This window comes from Corvus cornix, chromosome 3 (genome assembly GCF_000738735.6).
Source record: "Corvus cornix cornix isolate S_Up_H32 chromosome 3, ASM73873v5, whole genome shotgun sequence".
Lineage (NCBI taxonomy): Eukaryota > Metazoa > Chordata > Aves > Passeriformes > Corvidae > Corvus > Corvus cornix.
Window position 1 is genome coordinate 76,652,097 of NC_047056.1, and position 22,702 is coordinate 76,674,798.

Here is a 22,702-nt window from a genome sequence, read left to right on the forward strand (position 1 = left end):
TTTTCTCCATTCTACTGCTGGATCTTTTTAATTTTTCATGTATTTTCATGTGTATAGTCCTTTATTTTTGTATTTTCATTCTTTTTCTTTTCTGATCTCTTTTCAAACATAATAAGATATCAGTTTTAGACTAAACATGTTAGGATCCCTTTTCCTTCTTAGATCCCTCTGGTTTTGCTGACATTTTTCTGTGTGTTTGGATTCCAGCAATTTTGTCGTCTCTGCTAGGAGACAGGGGAGTATGTGAAACTAGGAATCTTGTTAGCTAGACAAGATTTGACTGAATTCCAGCACAGAGCCAATTCTGTGCTGCTTCCTATGGTGGAAGGATGATACATTAACTGGTAGCGCTATGGTATGTGCACAAACCTTGTAAAGCTTTCCCTAAACACAGGAGAGAAGCGGTTCCCAAAGTTGTACCCCAAAGACACAAAAACACAAATCCAGGAGAAAAAAGTGACAAAAAAACTCCCAGAAAATATAAATAATTTTAAGATACACTAAAAGTTCAAAACTGCTACCCTGTGTGAAATCTAGTCTTCACCTGGAAGGCAAGACATTTGTTATTACTGACTTGATTAAGATTGTACTGCTCAGTCCTGATTTAAAGGAAATTGTGGACTGCAGTTTGAATTTTATCTTCCACTGAAATGGAAAGTACAACTAAGTCTGCTTAGCTTTAACCTCAGGTATAGTTAAGTAATTTGTTCCAGAAATCAACACAATTCCAAACAATTAAATACAATTTTATGTAAGAAATATATAAGAAAAAATGTTCTATAAAACTGGCAAACCTGGACAATTCAAAGGACATGGTATCAAAAATGAGGTTGATGCTCAACCAGTTTGAATTCCTACAACTATCTCCATCAGAATATTCAAGAGTTGGCTCCTGGAGCAGCCATGATCCTTTAATAATTGCCATGTCCGTGTCAATGATCATATCAGAGAACCTCCTTGGGAGTGAAGCAGGCAGGTGGGAAGAGACAAATAAAAATATTTTAAGAATAACCTAAGACTTTGGGCTAATTCTACTTTGCTGAAATTATATAATATGGCAGAAGTTCACAAAGCTACTATCAGGATCTAATTGACTGAAAAACAATATTAGCCTTTGTAACAACATTACAGAGAGCAAAGCAGGGATACTTCTTTTAACTTCAAGGTCTGTCTGTCTCACAGATATAGTGTGATAAATGTGGATTTACATTATGCCAGTCGATCTGTTATATACTATTTTATTTATACACACACACACATACATATATATACACACACTATAATATATATACAACCTTTTACTCTGTGGCAAATGTGCAGTAGGACACCCATCACCCAAAGGAAGTAAATTGCTCTACCTCACATTTAATGTGAGAAAATGAATGAGAAAAGTGGTTCCTCTGCAGTAATGGCTAGACTGATACAAATTCATTACATACCTTACAGTGACTTTACTTTATGTCAGTTCCTGTGGGACCATGAATGGGCTCTCTCATATTTACACAGCTATAAGGATTTATATTTTGATTTATTAGGGATGTGTTTCAACAGATTCTACATCAACTGCATTGGGAACTTGTAATTAACTGAGTCAAGAGTGAAATTCAATCATGATTGTATATAAAGCAGTGAAAGTGATGGATGTTAAACTCTTATCAGGGACATAGTATTGTAGTGCTATTGTACTGAAGAATATTTCTCAATCTTACTATGCACAGGGTTTAATCTGTCATTAGATACAATATCATTCAAAAATATTTAGAAATAGGTGAAAAATTGATTTATTTAAAATCTAAACAATGCAAATTATAAAGAGAGACAAATACATTAATTTGAGTCCCAGTTACTTAAATATGCTAGGGGCTTTGCTCTCCCTTAGGGTATTTCTGTCATTACATATGACTAGGATTCTAGGGAGCAGGTCTTTTCCTATCTGGAGCTTTATAGTTGTGTTTTTGATATGAGTCACTTTGTCTCTTCTGTAGCTGATTTAATAAAAGCCTATAGAAAAGAAAGTTCTGACACTGAACTTGTCCCAAAAGACTAAAAAAGACTGGATATTTCATGATCAAAATTGTTTTTTACTCAAAGTCACGAGATAAAATACAAATATATAACCTGCTTCACTACATGAATCTACATATTTCTGTATTTTACTGTAAGTGCATATAAAATATGACATGAAAAGTCACTAATGCTTTAAATGTCACTTTAATTTTTGTGAAAAATTTTACAAAACCAATTCAAGAGACATACATTTTTGCCTCAAGATATAACAATGCAGCTCTATCTTTCTGAAATCAGTATGAATAGATTAAAATAACTGGTTTTGCATGCCACAGTACATGGTAGTAATCATTGCCTGACAAAAATGGCATCAGTCTTTTAAGGCGATCACTAGACATGAAACCTAGAAAATGCACTCTCCAGAGTATGTCATTATAATGACCATCCAGTTATCCAAAACAAATTTTTATGGTGTAGAATATGGTTTCCACTGTGTAAATTCAAAGGCTTATGTTTATTTTGAAGCTGTATTCAAAATGGTGACTAATAGTATCTATTTTTTCTTCTTTCTTTATAATCTGTTGAATCAAAAAGACATAATTTAATTCATATTATCTCCTTGTGTAGTCTTTGGAAGAGATGGAAAAATATAGCCAAAGAACTGGCAATATGATGACAACTATCATATTGTGTGTAATTGTATGTATCACCAAAAAAACCCAAATAGATAGGGTCATAGATTAGAAAACAAATATTCTTTAATAAGATTTGTCTGTTTCTGCTATAAAGCTTTTAACTGGATGTCAGGTTTGCTTCTTGACATCAACAGGAAATACAATTTAGTGAAGAAGGATGTGATAAAAAAACTTGGGTGGGGGTCCCTGACATGAGCACACCTCCACTGTCTCACCAAGGTGCTCTGGGGTGTATTTAGACCTACTTCACTGCTATTCCTACTACAAGGCAGTAGAGAAGGAAGGCCATGGAAAGGAATTTGTGTAAAAAATGGCTTGGCTTAAAGATCTCAGACTTCCAGAATCTTCGGAATCAGATAATCCAAAAATTATAGTCTTAACGTGTTGAGCAAGGCACAATATGTCTGTTAAAAAAAAAAAATCTAGCTGGCTTTCAAGGATAAAACTATTAATAACCAGTAATTTCAGTCAGAGCAATTACAGTGAACTGCGTAACTACAGACAGGATACAATATTAATCTGAATTTACAAAATAGATGTTTCTGTCACATACAGCACATACAGAATCACAGAGGGAAAGAAAACGGAAAAATATTTACCATCTAAGAAAGAGAGCAGCTTGTAAAAAACAAAAGCCACCTGGCAAATAAGCTCTTCAGGAATGTAAATATATGTCTTTGCCAAATTTACATCTGTTCATAGAGGAAAAGCATGATGAGAAAATCCATCAGCAAACAGAAAATTTCCAGAGAATAACATTAGGAGTCAGCAGATAATCTTGACACATAAATATGAATATTATAGGCAGAAATTAAAGAATGTTAGATTTTCAAACCAGAAGTCTAACACATGAAAAAATTCTGTATTGCATTTTTAATACCTATATTGAGATCTGTTTTAGCTACCCAGGTCACTCAAAGTACCTCCAGTGGGCATTAGCTACCACAAAATCTCTGGAGCTGAATTTCATGGCAGGTAACAAACTAGTCTTTGTCAAGGACATAGAATCTGCATTGCCATTATTTTATTTTACGAAACTGTAGAAAACAGAGTACATAGATATTCCAAACCTGCTGATGTCTGAGTAGGCAACAGATTCTTGGAAAACCCTAGGAAGCCCCAAAGTGGCTTAAAGACAACCTTGCATTTCTTGATCCAATCACTAGAACAGTGTAAAAATATTTTTAAAAAAAAATTTTTTTTATTCTAAAGAAATATTTGGCTAATGTTTTGTTACCAGTTACTCAAGGTATCAATTGCATATTTGAGATATTATAAGGACATGGGTATCTCTCTTACCCTGATTCCCAGTCCTCAGAGATGCTTCATATAATTTATGATGATAGAAGATTATTAGGTATATCTTTTATATAATTGCTTGATAAAGGGGTTGTTCCCACTTACAAATGAAGCAATTTTAATGTGTTGTTGTTTATTCACTTTGCATTCTATTTTGGCAATTTAAAATAACCTTGCTATTGCAATTAGTAAATAGTAACGCCTCTTTATACTTCACAACAGGGCTCACTGTAAATGAGAATCATACAGGGTTGTAAAGGTAGCATAAACTGATAAAACACCACATAGGAAGAATTCAGTACAATATATGCTTTAGAAAGAAGTCAGAGTAAAACTTAGATTTGGTTGAAAAAAAGTTTAATATTCTGTTCTACCAAATAGGAAGCATGTTTTTGCTGACCAGTTTGTTACCCTGGATTTAATTCCTTCATTTATTCATATTAAAACTTCTTCAATATTCTTTAAATTGAGGTCTTCATTTTACCACAAGTCAGTTTCAAGACCAAATAACTTCTTAAGATTACTCTGTCAGACATTTAAGTATCAGCATAAATGTTTTCAGTGTTCATTATTGTTTACAGTATCTTCTAAAAAGCTTCAGATTACAATGATTTTACTTTTTATTTTATGCTTTTCATTTACTGTAGCAAACTGAAACTTCCTCTCTTCTCCTTACTTTTATTACACAATGGAAACCTCTCAGTGCTTTCAGGGGGAAGATAGGTCTAGAAAAGATATATCTCTCACTTGACTATTGTAATACACCAGTTCCCAAAAGGAGGTCTTCGCACTTTCAAAAATTTTGTATTTGACTGCTCTCGTGCTGTAGAATTCCAGAATGCCACGTATTCCTTTGGAAGTATAAATAATGATGCCTACAGAGATTTAAACATTGACAAGAAGTTGAACAGTTGAGTTTCTACAGCTCCTACTCACAACATGGACATCATAAGCATCTGCTTCATGCCACGGAGTGGAACAATAGAGAGCAAAAGAAAAGGAAGTAGCATTAGGGTCTGCCAAAAATGTCAGCTCTGTATATCTTATATCTACATAAGCCTCCAGAGTCCACTAACCAAACAGCAGCTGAACGAATACAGTTTACACAGGTGCCTAGAGGAAAACCCAGTGGTGACTAGCAGTGATTCTGGGACATGAAATCCTGCCTGTTTGCTTCATCATAAAGATGGGATTATGGAGTACAAGAGCTAGAGACATTCAGTGAAACTGTCAAGGGGTAGGATTCAAAAAAAATTTTAAAAAAGGAAAAAGGCTAATGATACACAAAAAAATGTTTGCTCTTCTACATGGGCAGTTTGAATCACCTGCTCACAGATCTTATTAGTCCATTGTCTATATGACATGCATGTTAGACTGCTCCTGGCACAAACAAAACGGTCTCTCCTCAAGTAGTGTTTAGCAGTGATTCAGTGATTGGCTTGGATTATTGAGTGGATCACTGAGGAGCAGTGTGCTGGCTGGTGAACATACATTCTGTTAGGATGACCAGAAAGGCTTCTCCCAGGATGCTTGTTCTGTCATGTTAATCTATCCCAGTTTGGATTCCCCGGTTGGCTGTCAGCCTCTACCCCTTGTCACTCCCCCAGAGCTCCCCGCTGGTCCCTGTTCCCTGGTCCCGCCTTTTCCCCACCCCCAGATAAAACTGTGAGTTTTGGGATCATGTTGGTATTGGCCTCTGCAACCTTCGACAGTGTAGCAGCAATAAATGCTCCTGGCGGAACGCACACAAAGGCCCTTCTCGACTCTTTGCTACCGACTGTAACACTGAACCCACCCGTGCTTCTGTGGGGGCACGCGGGACCCACGGAGCCGGGCAGGGACAGTATTAGAGCAGGGACATGAGAGTGCAGTTTCTTTTTTTTCACACTAGTGATATTCTAACAAACCTCACATTTCATACATCTTTATGCCTTTCAGTTCTATCTGTACCTGTATTTACCTCCTCCTTGCACAGTAAAAATGAACAGACTCCCTGTCATTATTTGTTTTTAATGCATTTTTTCATGATGTGCCCATGACGAATTTTAAAAACAGCTAAAAATTATCATGGTGTTTAAAAAGAAGAAAGGTAATGTTATTAAATTTATGATATCATAGAGTAAATGGATGTGGAGTGAAAAAAAAATTAAAAATAGTAAAATTTCTTTCTAGCAGTCTCATTTTTGTCATAAAATTATTACATTTTACAGGCTGTCTTTAAACACAGCTTATTATTATATTTCATAGTTCAGCATTTAATATTCTCCATCAAACCAAGCACATTATAGATTAGACTGCTTTATATAATAAAATAAAGCCCTGTAAATTTTGTAGCAGTGACGTATGAAGTTCACTTGAACTTATTTTTTTTTTAGTAAGTGAGCATTATGCTTTCCAGTTACTGTTAGATTGATACATTTGATTAAATTTAAACAGCAAAAAACAAAATATATTTATTGCAAGTTCTGACCCTTGTTTTTTACACTGCCTTGCCAGATCAGACCTGGAAAAGTGTTTGCAATCTGGCAACTGACCTCAAAATTTCCTCTAGCATACCTGGGAATCTAAGGAAAGTTGGTCTTCAGAAAGCACAGAGAAGGCTGCACTAACACAAACGAGAATAAGTAAATTAAGTGGAAAAACGCATGAAAGATTGGAGATACAATACTAGAAATAACAAGATTATATTGATATATTCAGATTATTGATTTACATTTTCTTAACGTTAATACATTTTTAATCTGGGAAGGAACTGGTTAACTGCAGCTGAGTCTCTAATGCTTCTGATGAAAAGCCTCAGAAAGTACTATCTTTCTTAATATTTTTAAGTAAACCTAAAATTTTCCTTGATTGTGAAGATTTTTGTTTGGGGTAAGATTCCTGATATAAAAATTTTTTTCTGCAGTTCAGGTTCCATGTTTGATGTATATAAAATATATTTTATAACAAATATACTCAGACATTGTTTGGCAATTACATCTTTGATGGCCAAGTGACGTGAACTTCTGAGATCTATAAAATATCATCAGTATTTTTCAGCATATTTTAAAAGGATTGAGATATTAATTGTTAAATGCAATTATCTTAAGCTAAGCAGTTTTGAACAAAGATTTTACAAATAATTATGACCCTTAAAACACTTATACATAATGTAGTCAGGAGAAAATATAGTCAGCACATCCAAACTAAAATCTGCTCTTAGTTAGTTATCCAAAACCTTTTAGACTCCTCAGATCAAAGCAAATATTGTTAAAAGGAAATTTTCAAGTCTGTTTGAATCCTTGTACATTTTACTTTTACTATGATGTTTATTTAAAATAAAAGGTAAATATTTATTTTCTTCAGTAGGATTCAATTCTTTTATAGAAAGAGAGATAAAATTATCTGGAGGAAGCCCTTAAATATACTTCTCCCATCACTGAAACATGAAAAAATAATGCTTGTATCAAAAATATGGCCAACCAAAAGGGATTATTTTATATAATGGAATTTTTCTCGTCTTTCTTTCCCAGATAACTTTAGATTTGGTTTCAGCTGCCAATAAAATTATGTGTCTAAGGTTACAAAACAACTGTCAAACAAATATCCCAATGTATTTTAACAGTTTTATTGTAAAGATTTTGTCCTATAAAGATCTTTCTACATACTTGCTGCAGAGGAACCTGTGGTTAAAACCTTTCAGCAGCATTCAGAAGCTCTAGGTTTTTAACACTTAACATTGTTACAACCCTCTGAAGGAACCTTTGGAAGTCATGTAGGTCTGGGAAAATTCTCGAATGTATTCTTTGGTCTCATTTTGTAAACCAAGCTTCTCAGACGTGTGAGGTGAGCATGTGCTTATGTGTTTCCCTATTTCATGGCCTGTGGTTCAGATTCTGAACTGCAAAAGAGACATAGCAGTACTTATACCTGTGAGAATAAGTCTGTCAATACTTATTCAGTTACTTGGTAATAAGAAAGGACACAAAGTGGACAAAAACTGTCTCTTTTTGTTGGGTCTTGTCAAATTCCTGATAAAGATTAGGTCATAATGATAGATTCATAGATATCTTGCATTTCCTAATGTGACTAAAAGATCTGGGATCCCTTTACTATTTCATGAGTCCAAATTCCTGCTTAGGTCAGTAGTGTGGTAAAAATTCTTAAAAGGCATAGGTACAAAAACTATGTAATCAAAATCAGTTCTGACACCAAGAACACATCTTTCTCAATGAAAGCTGTGAATTACTCCATCTATATTCCATAGTATGGGGGGAGGGCACCACAGTGCTCATCAGTTTTGTCTTTTTTTTTGCTGTTCCTTTCTGTTCCATCAGATGCATTGGATTTTATTTAAGTGCTTGCTTGGAATTCACATTTAGAGATGAGTATTGTTATCATCTTGAATTCTGCTTTATTCTGGGTCTAATATAGTATGGACTAAATTAGGAGTTTAGCTTGATTGTTTTTCTGTCTTCAGCCATGTACAAGCAGAAGGAAGGGATCAGGTGTATTGCAATTCATATACATCCCAGATATATATGCAACAGGCACCTGGAATCCAGTTACTCGTGGGTGGGAGGTCTGCACATTTGGATCAAGGAGTTTTGGAAGTTAAGTTAGAAAGAAAAGAAAAGGCATGTGCACACCAGATATGCTATGCTTTTGATACAATATTCATATCATTGTTCTAGTAAATTTATTTCTATATATACTATGCTGAATTCCTAATACTGGCCATCTGGACTAAAAAGCCTATTAAATATGAGTATATGATGGACCTGGGAGAAAATTACTTTGGGGTGTTTTTGAATTGTATATTTCTCTCATGGAAAACACAGAACATTTGTGTTTCGCTCTGAGATCTGACAGATAGATACATTTATTTATCGTGAATGATGCTTTTAAAATTGCAAGCTAGATTGCCCAGTATTATAGGGAATGGTTTTGTATAGAGCAGTCAAGCATAAGGAAAACAAATATCATGAAAATGAAAATGTTAGCCACTGCTATTTTGCACATCTCCCCTAAAGAGGACAAACAGTTTTCGGAACACTAGAAGACTTTGAAGGGCCTACTAAACAGTAATCTTGACAAAACAATTCCCTTCACTTTTCATAGACTTGAAACTGGGATTTCTGTTTCTCTGTAAGCCTACTGTGTCCTTATTTACCTATATTGATCCAAAACATTTGAATTTTAGAGCTAGAATCCTTTCAACTCTGTCTTTAGATTGACTCACCACTGCCAGTATTAACAGCTGAGTAGGTTGCTATATTTCATCTAAACACACTTTATAACATTTTTCTATTGCCATATGACAGAAACTCCAAGAACTTACTGCAGCAGTGCTGCTATGGACTGATCCTATGAAGTACTAGGTATCCCTTGGCAAGGTGCTCAGCATCCACAAACCCCATGGGCTGAACGACATTCAGCATCCATCAGAATCAGGTTCTTTGCCCTTAAAGTTGCAGCTTTTCAGCAGAATGAAGGCATATTGTCCTACAGCTATAATATTGCTCCATAAAAGAAATTCTGGAAAAGATTTTCAGTATTTGAAATGATAATAATATTAATGACCTTTGTGTTGTTATTTATTGCATCTATTTGCACTGAAATAATAATTTGCATAGTAAGCTGTGCTTAGGTCAGCAAAACCCTCTGTAGCTGCTGATGTACCTTAGAGGAGGGCCAACGACTTTTTATGGCTTTTACTGCAATTTAGAAAGAAAGCAATAAAATTATCTCCTAGGGCAGTTTGTTTACCAGAAAGGGGAAAGAAACCCTAAAGGAAGTCCATCAGAGTATAATATGCCCAGAGAGCTCAAAATGGAAGGTAAAGGAACATAGCTATTCTGTAAATAAACTATGTTTAAGGTGAAGAAAGAGCTGAAAAAACAGTTTGCTCTGTAAGAAGAAATTAAATTTTATTATTGTTTACCAGCATAATCTGCTGATTTTATTTTGGCTTGATCACAAAGTTGTGATACTGGACTATCATAAATTTTAAATGGCAAATTTTCTTTATGGTCGCAGTAACATAAAATTTTTATAAGAACTGTGTTGAGTGTCACAAGGAATTTTGTAATGCAAATAATTTAATATCAAGCTCCACATGAGTTTGTCCACTTAAAGCCTTTCACAACTTTCACATCCTGGAGTCCTCTTCAGGACTGTGAATTGCAGAATTTTTCCAGAGTATGATCAAAAATTTCCTTCTGTCTCAGCACTGCTGTCCATAATGTATTCTCTGAACACTTCTCAGAAAATTTATTTGACTGTTGATAACAAAGATTCCTTCACAGATTATGGATCATTTACAGAAAATTAATTTTGAAGGACTGAAAAATATCTGAATAGTCAGCTCAAACCTGGATCTATACATGCTATTGTTAGCAAAATGTGTCTGCAGGTCTCTGGATCCATAGGTAATGCCTCCTTCTCTCCCTATCAATATAGAATATGATCATCTGCTATGGGAAATTGCTGCTTAGTGTGGCCAGGCAAAGGGATCCTGTGACTTTCAGTATATAAAATATTTTTAGCAAGACTGAAAAAGACCTCCAAAATTTATCCAAAACAAGTTATCAACTACTACTGATCTGTCATGTATTGGTTTTCTTTCTTGTTTAATTATCTTTACTAAATGCTACAATTTTTTATTGCACAGACACATTTCTGGATCACAGCATGAGGTGTCTTCTAAATGACAATGGCTATTGGATAAAATTGTCACAGTGGCATCTCATTAATAACCTTATTATAATTAACAGAATATTCTGAGCTGGAAGGGACCCACAAGAATTCAACTCTTAAGTGAAGTGGCCCAGTTGTGCCAGTTTAGTATGATATACCTCATCAAAGATATATAATTGTGTTTCAGACATGAGGAAGGAGGAAGAGGAGCTTTCCTGTGGTGATTGAGATGTAGATATCTGAAAGCTCATATCGGGCAACTCTTGCTGTGCTCCTGGAACAGAAACACATAGGCTTTTCTTAGTGCATTAGCCATACTTCTAACATACACAGGACAATTTTTTTCAAAGGTTCAGTGTGACAGTAGTCTGTATGCTAAACTTTCTTCCCTCTTTCATTTACGTCCAGTACAATGTTACACTTTTAATCTTCAAAGCTCTGTCAATATGGCTGTAGGCTAGTTCAGTGATTGCCTGCCACAGAACAATATGACTTTCCAGACAGTGATTTAGGAAATATGTGGTTTTAAGGGTGCAAGGATGAGCCCAGGCAGAATTAAAACTGAATTCAGAATTTTCTGTTTGTACATGGAACACATTTAAAGAAGAAATGAAAATGATCTCTATAGTCTCCAAAACTAAGTGCCAAGGCTCAAATATTTACACTCTCCTTTTCAAAATTTATATTTTATTTGGGCAGGAAATATCTAGAACTTTCCAGAAACAGTACTAAGTAGGAAATGTTTTGTGAGCTTTTTGATTGTTTGTGCGTTTGCTTATTTTTTCAACTTTAACTAAGACTTATTTTGTCTTTTAAATTTGTATCCTTTTCCAAACATAGGCACAGAAGAGCTTCCCACAGAAATGGGATTTATGATATTCAGCTCTCTCACAATTGCTGACAAAATTTGCAAAACTTTTCTAGAACTGCTTATCTCTACAGATCTAGTCCTGACTGAATGGTTAAAAAAACCCTATTGACTACAGGTAATATCATCATTAAAGAAAGCTGGACGGATCTTACATATAATACAGACTATCACTGTAAGGACAACATTATTATACTGTGTTTCATATAAAACTATTGCAAGCAATCAAATTAAATATATTTTTGAATCTTTGTGTAATGATTTACATTAAAGCAGAAGAAATGAATGACTACTTAAGGATGAACCGTCTAGAAAACTAAAATTGGCACGTTATATATTCCATATTTTTTCCAGAAAACATGTAATCGTGACATGATTTTAGCAGCCTTGAAAGAGGTTATAGTAGAGTATCTGTTATAAAATCCAAATATTATTTAAGTTACACTGGAAGAAATAAGCTGAGCAATATATAGTGCAATTGATGCAGCTATGATTCTCATAAAAACATAGAAAAAGGTGAATACCACAGAATTTATGTATGGTATGATCATGTACAAAATGGTCCCTGGTTTTCTGGAAGAGTTCAAGCAAGAACTGAAGAGTGGGCTCAATCATTGGAAAACATTATTTTTAGACTGCCCTAGAGCTGAGGTTGCACACAGTTTTTTGCACTAGTCTGCTGCCTATTCCACCAGGATTAGAGTTCACCTGGAGCTTTGATTCACTCATTGGGTTCAAATAAGGCCTTACTGAGCAGTTAAAATGTAGCTGCTTAGTTATCAAGTGCATAAGTAGCAGCTGACAATATTAATACCTCCATGATTTAGGTATCAGACAGACTTCAACAGGCAGTCAGTTAAGGCACTGAGAACAGGAGGTCATTCTGTAGGTGATGTATTACACATCAAGTGGATCCTTGTGCAACTGAGCATTGGTGGCTTTGGAGTAGCCAAATTTAGATTATGAAAGAGGTTGTAACTGCCTCTCCCTATAATATGACTCCATGGGCATAATGGTGACCATCTGCAGTAAAAGAGTTAGGTGTTTATAGTGTTCATGTGACACTAAAAAGAAGAGATGACAAAATTATTTCTTCAGAAAATAATGAAGAGAGAAAATGGCTTGAAGATAATGAATGAACATGGTAGCATCAATCTATGCTATATCTTAAAGCTAATTAGCAATGTGATTAAAGAGTTAATTAAAGGTAAAATATTTCTCCAGTAAACTGTTTTGTGCATCTGATAGCATGAGATATGCCATTCAGACACTGGTTTACCATAAAGCCGGTAAGTTTATAGCCTGCTTACAACATTTGTAATCATGTCTAATATGTTTGGGTCTCACTAAATGTGACTCATTAAAAGAGTTACTTTTACTTGAATAAATGTCCATTGGTTTTGTAAACTGCCTGTTTCTAAACCCAGACTTGGGCTAATGAATGCCAGGATTGTTTTTTCTGAAACTAGCAATATAGCTATAACTTCAAGGAATAAGGCAAATTTTCTTTTTCCACCACTGTAAGTTAGTCTGATCAAAGCAGCACTGAGTCAGATCAAGTAGATTGGTACTAATGTTGTTCTTTCCAGCCAGTTAACTGGTGTTGAATGACTCTAGGGAAGGTGGGAATGGAATGTGATTAATTTTTTTTTTTTTTGGTAACGTAACAACAAAGTAGGTGAAATCTGTTAGCAGATTTCTTTATCTTGCATGCATTGAACTAAAAAATGGGCCCCTGGTAAAGTCAGTTTGTGCATCTTTGTGGTGTATTTTGGTTTTTTACTGCTCCATAGACTTTCTGCTACAGAAGGTTAAGAAAATAGCATGACTCTCTTGGGTCAAGGTAAACATAATACAGAAGCAAAAGGCTCCTCATCTGCACCACACCAATGGTTTCTGTTTTCAGATAGCTCTACTCTCTGTACATAGCCACAGAAAAATGTGAACACATATTGGGGAAGACAAATCTTTCTTTGCTGTGATCCACATCATCCACAGAAATAAAAAAAATTTACAAAAGCAAAAGAAAAGTGTCTTAAAGAGCCCAAAGCAGTCATTTAGTATATCTAGTTGCCAAAGAAAGTCCAACTCTTCAGAATTTCTAGAGAGACTTTTGTTGCAACGTCTAGGTTCAAAATTTGGAAATCCTCAATACACTGGTGTCTTCAGCCCCTCCGTGGAAATCTGACAAGACAAAGTAGAAAATGCACAGGTATTTCAGTAAATAAATCTCTTTTCCCCAAATGTATTCATAACTATTAAAATGACTTGTCTCTGATTTGTTAATTTGTATTTGTTAATAAAATTAGTTATGCCACGTGGTTGAATTCTGCCTTCTACACCTACATTCTATAAACTGTTAACTGGGAAGAGAATAGAGAAATACAATTGTGAAAGGGAGGGAGTGAGGAAGTTCAAAGCAAAACTGGAACTGAACCTGGCAAGGGACACAAAGAATAACAGCAAGGGCTTCTACAGGTATGTTTAATCTGAAAAGGAAGGCCAAAGAAGGTTTACCCACTCTGGTAAACAGCAGTGGTGAATGGATAACAACAGGCAAGGAGAAGGCTGAGGTATTTAACAAATTTTTTGCCTCTTTAATGATGAACTCTCTTCCCACACCTCTTGAGTGGATGGGGTCAAGATGAGAACTGGAAGAGTAAAGTCCCCACCACTGTAAGTAAAGATCAGGTTCATGACCACCCAAGGAACCTGAATGTGCGCAGGTCTATGGAATCCAACAAAATACATCCCAGAGCCCTGAAGGAATTGCTTAATGTAGTTGCCAAACCACTCTCCATGATATTTGAGAAGTCATCGCAGTCAGGAAAAGTCCTGGGTGACTGGAAAAAGGGAAACATAGTACCCGTCTGTAAAAAAGGAAGAAAGGATGACCCTGGGAGGTACTGAACTGTCAGCCTCACCTCTGTGCCTGGGAGGATCATGGAACAGATTCTCCCAGCAGCTGTGCCAAGGCACATGGAGAACTGGGAGGTGATTTGAGATAGCCAGCAGGGCTTCACCAAGGGCAAATCCTACCTGAAAACCTAGTGGCCTTCTATGCTGGAGTGACTAGATCAGTGAATAAGGGAAGGACTATGGACGTCGTTTATCTGGATTTCTGTACAGTCTTTGACCCCCGTCCCCTCAATACCTTTCTCTCCAAATTGGAGAGTGATGGATTTGACAGGTGGACTGTTAGGTGGATTAGGAATTGGTTGAATGGTTGCATCCAGAGGGTAGTGGTCAATGGCTCAGATTTGCACTGGGCAACAGTGATGAGTGGTGTCCCTCAAGGGTCCAAATTGGGACCAATGTTATTTAATATCCTAATTAATGACAGTGGGATTGAGTACACCATCAGAAAATTTGCAGATGACACCAAGTTCAGTGGTACTGCTGCCACACCTGAAGGATGGGATGCCATCCAGAAGGACAAGACAGGCTTGAGAAGTGGGCCCATGGGAATCTCATGCAGTTTAACAAGGCCAAGCACAAGGTACTGTAACTGGGTCAGGGCAACCCCTGCTATGGGGTTGGGTGTTCTCAGTCTCGATGAACAGACTGAGAGCAGCCCTGCTGAGAAGGACTTGGGTGCATTGGTGGATGAGAGGCTGGTGATTGTTGCAGTGAACTATGACCAAGCCCAGGGCCAGCCCCAAAAGCCCTGAGCATTCATAAGGCTGGGAAAAATATATAGATCCCTGCCTTACCTTTTAGCTGCGTATCTCCCTCCCCTATATCCGGTTGCTTTCCCAGAGTGACCCAGGGCCAGCTCTATGTTCTTGAGCAGCTAATTGGTCCTTGTTAATCCTCCCCACCTACCCCTTCCTCCAGTGGCTGTAATCCCTTCTCCCCACCCCGGTAACACCCCCTGGCTGATGGTTACTGTGTGTTTTCCACACCTGCTTGTCAGGGTACAAACTGCCTCACCCTGCTGCGTCGTTTGGCTCTCCTTGTGGGTCTTCACCCTAGAATGAACTCTCTTCCCCCACGAGGGGCCCTCTGCTTTTTCCTACCTCCTTTGCGCGCACCAGCCATCGGGAGCGGGGCGAGCCCCAGCCGGAGATTTGCCCGCCTCCGCCACGCGCTGCGATAGGACTCCATCTGTCCTCGCTGGGGACAGGCAGCAGTTTGCACGGTACCAGGACAACGTGCTAGCCATGGGACAGTACTGTTGCAGGACATGACCTGGCTATGTGTGTTTGTAACCTAGAAAACCGATTGTATCCTGGGCTGCATCAAAAGCAATGTGGCCAGCAGGCTGAGGGAGGGGATTCTGCCCCTCTACTTATTCTGCTTTGCTGAGAGCCCGCCTGGAGTGCTGCATCGAGCTCTGGGGTTCCCAATAATGGAGGGACATTGATCTGTTGGAGCAGGTCCAGAGGAGTTAGCGCAAGTTGATTAGAGGGAGGGATTATCCCTCCTATGAGGAAAGGCTGAGGGAATTGAGATTGTTCAGCCTGGAGAAGAGAAGGCTTTGGAGTAACCTAACTGTGGCCATCCAGTGCTTAGAGGGAACTTACAGGAAAGATGGGGCAAGACTATTTGCAAGGGCACGTAGTGGCAGGACAAGAGGGAATGGGTTTAAGCTAAAAGTAGCTTTAGAGTAGATACTAGGATATCTAGTAGATACTAGAATTTCTATTCTTTACTGAGAGGGCAGTGAGGCACAGGAACAGGTTGACCAGAGAAGCTGTGGATGCATCATCCCTGGAAGTGTTCAAAGCCAGGCTTTGAGCAACGTGGTCTAGTTGAAGGCAGAGCAGTTGAAACTAGATCTTCAGGGTTCTTTTACTACCCAAACCGTTCTATGATTCTGTGTTTTTGTGGTCTGAGGTAGCAAATTCCTATCTATCAGGACAAGCAAAGTGATTTAACCCATTTATTTCACATTTTTGGGGCCACATCTGTAATGCTGCATCCAGTTTGGAACCACTGAAAGCAAAAGACATGATGAAAAAATTGGAGGGAGTCCAGTGGAGGGCCACTAAGATAAATGAGGTCTATAGCACAGGATGTGTGGAGATGTGGAGGGAATGCTCTTCTGTTTAGTCTAGAAAAGAAAATAGGAGAATAACACTGAATTTATCTACTATATAAAGGAAAGATTGTGCAGAAGAAAGGCTCCTATTCAGTCATAACAATAGAACACAACTCAAAATTTCAGCAACAGCTGAGCCCTATAGTAGGGTCACAAAATCTTCACTTTTGGAGATATTTGAAACTTGTCTAGGCACAAGTCTGAACAACCTGATCTGACCTAGAAATTATCACTACTTTGGGCAGGAGATTGGACTAGATGAATTACAAATTTCCCGTCTAACTGAATTGTGTTATATTTCTGGAAAGTCTATTTATTCTTTGATTTAGAGTCTGCTTGCGTAAATCCTTGTGATACAGGAGTTCCCACAGAAAGCACCAGTGTTGATCTTACTCTGTGAAAGGATACCATGTATAAGCATCTTGATCATTAACATATCCAAGACTAAAAGATCATATCAAATGCTGTTTATGAATATAACCAAGATATTTGACACTAATTTGTATTTCATTTGGAGCCTGGGAGAGTACTTTTATTATTTTTTATGAATCAAGCCCCTTTTTAGCCCTCTACCATCTACATAGAGACATTAAGCATATTTCCTTAAAGGTCTTTCATGCCTCACTGTGTTTGGATAAGGGTAAATTCAATGTTCATTCATTCCCAAATTCCATTGTTTCCCTTAGGACAAATTTTTTTTCCTTATGAAAATTTTTATTTGCTGTACTCTAATGAAAAACCTGCAACTCTGATGTCTAATTTTCCACCACAGAAAAAACAAGTTGATGTCAGATACTCCCAATACATTTAAGATTTTTAGCTATTCATGGTTGCCATGACTGGCTAACAAAGAAAGTCAGATCTGAATTCAAACTGAGAAAAGTGAATAGATTTATTTAAAATGTTCTGGAATAGACTAGACAGTCTGTCTTGTCTCAGATATTTTAGATGTGACCCTATATATCTCCCTTCTTTTGTTAAACACCAGAGTTTGATAAACGGACAATTTAAAGAGCATAAGTAATATCCTGCCCTGCCTGCTATGAACACCACAATTAACCTGATTCATGGGACATGGGTGTCATGAAATACATTGTTTGACAAGTACCCTAATTACTTATACTAACAGCAAGTCTGAAAACTGCAGTTGAAACAAATCTGAACCCTATATATCATAAAGTTTGCTGTAGTTTTCTCCACAGTTTGCCATTCTTAAGAGGATAAAGAACTTTTTGAATTTTTTAATGTATTATTTTTATTCTCAAATTTAATAAAGTTTCAGATTAATTCAAGATTTTATATTTATACAGAACTCTGTCTGGAATGGAAAATGAAGCTTTGGGTTTTTGATAGTATACTGAGATAGGTATCCTAGAAATGAGAAAATACTCACAGTGGTGTTTTCTTTATTTTTTTCTTTTTTAAATACAGTTTTAATCTTCAGCTGTGTACAATGCTATTTGCTATTTGCTAATTTTTTTGACATGGCATTGAACTGAATACAGTATTCATTCTTGAACTGTCACAATAATCAGAACCTTGGTGTTTATGTTGCAGTCTCTTCCCATTCTTTCTGATTCCAAATGCTTTCTTAGACTAAAGAATTTTGTGTGCCAAAATAAAAGATAATAAGAAAAATAGCAGAGAAATGAAACATTTGTTTGTCCTTTTCAAAAGGGTTTTCATCACCAGTTATTTGAAAGACTGTACTCCAGCTTCCCTAAATCTCTACAGTTTTAAAACATAATTTCTACTGGGGCTTGCTTGAATGTGTAGAAAAATTTTTGAACTTTTAGCTGTTCAATGACCCATAGAAACAATTTTGTGCTTTAAGTCCACGTTTTCATTTGCCAATGTCTTTATCACCAAAACAAACAAAAATTTAGCAGCTGAAGTTATTTCCCAGGAATGAGTCTGAATCGGCCCTCAGAATGCATTTCAATACATTATTATTATTTATCATTTGTGTTACAGCACACCCAAAGCATGACAAAAAGACAATTTGCTACTTTTAAAGTAGCATTAATATTACAAAAAACCTGATTGAAAGTATGATTGAAATCATATTCTTAAAGCTTGATTTTGATTTAGAGTGTTGCAATAAGATATCCGTGACAACTGGTAGAAGGGTTAGATACATTAAATAATTTATTCTGAAAAAAAAATTTATAATTTCTGTCTTTATTATTACAACCAGATATAATTACACTTAAATTATCCAACTATTGGCAGCATTTATATTCACAGCTCGGGTTATATATTAGATTGAAAGTAGCTAAAATAATAAATATAGACTACATTGTGTATAAGGAAGGGACTCAAAATTTTTATGTGTGTAAAAGGGAAGGTAGGAGGGAAGTATAGAAAAAAAAAAGAATCTATGAAAATGAAACAGGCAGAAATCAAGCCTGGAGAACAATTGGTTAGAGTGGACCTTAGAGATTATTATCAACTCTTCCCAAAAGACTTATTTTTTGATGTAATAAGATTACTCTCATAAATTATTTCTTTAATCCCAAAGTGATCACAAACCAAAATGCTGAATCTGTATATAGTTATGCTTACCTATGTGAAAGCCATGGTGAATACTTCAGGAAGGAGGGTTCACACAGCCCATTCGTATCATTTGTACAAAAATATATTTGTGGGAAAGAATCATCAGTGGTTTAATATGAACTACTTTAATTTTGAGGAAACTAAGAAAACTACTTCACACAGAAAGTTAAAAATGAAGCTTTTAAGCTGGATAAAGCAAAACATAATAAGGGAAAAAGAAACTCTAGATAGCAAGTGTATGCAGCAAGGAACTCGTCCTCGGGCAACAAAATGCTGAATAATTTCTCTTTCTTTTGCGGCCTACATCTCTGTCCATTAGTGTTAATCTATCCATTAATGTTAATCTTTGCATCAGCTTTGATGTACACCACATCTGGCAGAGTAATGGCAGAACCAGGCACATACCTGCAGGTAATTTACTGACATACACGACACCTATGGATTACATACTTTGATCCGCACAAGTTTTTTTTCACCTTCTTTTAGGTGTGAAGATTCATGTTTCCAAAAAGGTAGAGCACATTTTAAACATTATACTGCGGTTTGATTTCCTCTCTTTTTTTACACAGGATGCTTCAGGTTCTAACTACAAAGAAATTTTGGGCATTTCTTACTAAAAAAAGACCCCCAAAGTTTTGTCAAACTCAATCAAAACCCTGTGATACTAGAAGTTTCCATGGATAAAATACCTGATTATTTTAAACCATGTACTGTATGCAAGGATGCATGTATTTCATGCCTGAATACCCACTGGTACATCAAGAGTCAGACAATCAGTTTTGTATCTAATCTTCAGCATAATTTACTATGAACATTGTAAACCTTTTACACTACTTGAAGACATCCCACAGAGCTTGTGAATCCAGTGCTTTTGCAGTTTTGTGTGATCTTAGATTTGGTCATTTTAGTATCTGAAAGTAATTAACAAATTTAATACATTAGTAGGTGTCTCAAACTTTTTCTAATATTGTGTTGACACTTCTACAAGGCAGTGTTGTTAAGATCCGATTATTGAGAGATGCTTCTGCCTGAATTCAGCTGCAAATGAGATGATATGCCAAAGGCAATAGTATGGATTTTATTTAATAGTAAATGTAAGAGATAGAAATAGGAAAGAGCGGGGAGAGAGGAAGCAAGAGTGTGAGAAGAGACAGAATAAGTAGAAAGATACCACCATCCATGGATCCAGACAGCAGAACTTTCTTCACCCTGGTCTTCTCAGTGGTGGGGGCCCTGGAGTCATTCTTCTGGGGGTAGCAGTTTTATAGTTCAAGTCCTGAGTATCCATGGGGTGGTTGCAGGTGTTCCCATAACTTGGAGCGATACGTGTATAAGAATTTGTTTCCTTTTCCACAGTCTGCCACAGTGGGAATTTTTGTCTGGATGAATTAGCCAGGATGTGCTAACCAAAACTCACCTTCTTTAGGCCTGGAATTAGCACCGTCCTGCTGCAAATTCCTCTCTTCTGTGCTTATCTCACGTTTGCACTGTGGGGCTGATCTTATGACAAGTTCCTTCTCTGGCCTTGACAGTGTTTAAGGCAATTGTGGTCTTTAAGTCCCTTGCAAGTGTGAGGTATAAACCAATATAAGAAGAAGCATACTAAAGAATTCACTAACACACTGAATAGAACTCTCTGTAAACTCAAGTTCATGAGATAGATGTTCTTGCACTAGATCTTTATAGTTGCTAGTGGCTGGGATAAGGAGGTAGGAGAGTATAGTGATCCTTAATCATGTAACTTCACAAATGTTGAATTAACACTGACAGCCACGTTATCTTATGATTCATGCTCCTGTTGATGGCTTAGGAATGTCACAGTTACTGGAGGGCTGTATCTTTCTAGAGTAGATATTGCTAAGAAGAGGAATTATGCTAGAATATGTTAAAGTTTGATACAGACAAAACTCTTGCATGGGCATAGTTGTTTCAACTTGGGAAGCAAGATTTGACCCCAAACAAATAAAGCAAAAATCTTGTTATCAAAAATATTCATGTGCCTCCCTGTCATGCAAACATCTGTGGAACTTACAAAAACCCCAGACCACTAATATTCATATTCCAATAAAGGTGGACCACAGAAAAAGCAGTTGTGAAATATAATCAGAACTTATCAGGAGTTATCACATTGTGGTTCACTAGAAAATAGCTGATCAGTTTCTTTCAAGGAAAGAAGAAAAGGGGGTTTTTTTTACTGTCATCTGTGCTGATTTCAATTTTTTCAAGGGTTTTTTTTCCTAAAGTATCTTAGATGGTCTTATTCAAACAAATCATTAAAATTTCTGTTCAAACTATATTTTTTTTAATGAAGAAATTAAATAAGGAAAGGTGTACCCAAAAGGTGGGGGGTTTTGTGTTCTCTTTTTTTTTTTTTTTCACTTCTGGACTTTCATTATATTATATTCTATTAACATAGTTTTGCTATTTAAGAATATACAAAGCTGGGAATTGTTCCAGCTCACAATGAAGGCATTATTGCACTTCACTGAAACAAAAGTTGAAGCTCTGAGCACTGTCACACTGACAATAAACGAGGCAAATTAATTCTGGTTTTCCTAAAAGGGAAAATACTTCAGAACCTGAAAAACATGGATTTAAACAATTGATTTACACCCTGAAGATACACTATTGGCCACAAACACTTATGTGACAACATGTGGAATGCCATCCATTGCTTTTGCCCACAATAAACTATTTTTTGTTAAGAATAAACTAAAAGTTATAAAAACATATAACTGTCTATAATGGGTAAGACAAAAGAAATAGTTATCTGAGTATTCTGCCAGCAGTGGTGAAACAAATTAGGTGTGTGTATATAAACATATTTAACCTCCCCAAGTAAATAGTGATAGTTCTTCACAATATCCTCCCCACCTCTTAGAACTGAAATCTCAGTTATATCCTGAAGCAATGGTCATATTTTTGAATTACACAGTCCTTTCAACTTTTTTAGTTTCTCCAGTTAACACATGAGTTCCTGCAGACTTGTAGCACTCCCACATCTTGAGCCAAGGAGCTTAACAGCTTAACTACAGACTGTCAAGGAATACTTGCTTTTCTTCAATCTGAACTTGCTATCTGCTACCTTTACCTGATGCTTGTTTGAGATTGGCAAGGAACAGTGAGCAACTGATCACTCTTAAAAGCACCATAGCACTATTGATGTTCTCTGGGCCACTCTTTTGCTTATTTAAAGTCACAGACTTGGCAGTTTAATGTATATGTACAATTACTTACATTGATAAGTATATATATATTTTATGTATATATATATATATATATGAACATAAGCATTAAATATCATCAGAGTATTACACCGCAGATGTAAACTTTTTACTGACTTTAACCTAATGCAAGTACTCTGTGCCAGTCACCAACTACAGTGTTGTAGAGGGCAGGAGGCATGTTTTCTGTCTGGAGGCCTTGAAACAAAACAGAACCTAGATAAGTTATCATTCCTTTTTTTTTTTTTTTTTTCCTGGGTAATGTGGCTAGCCTTTACCATCCTTTGTCATGAGTTTGGGATTAGCTAACTTATTGGAGGCTTGTTTTTTG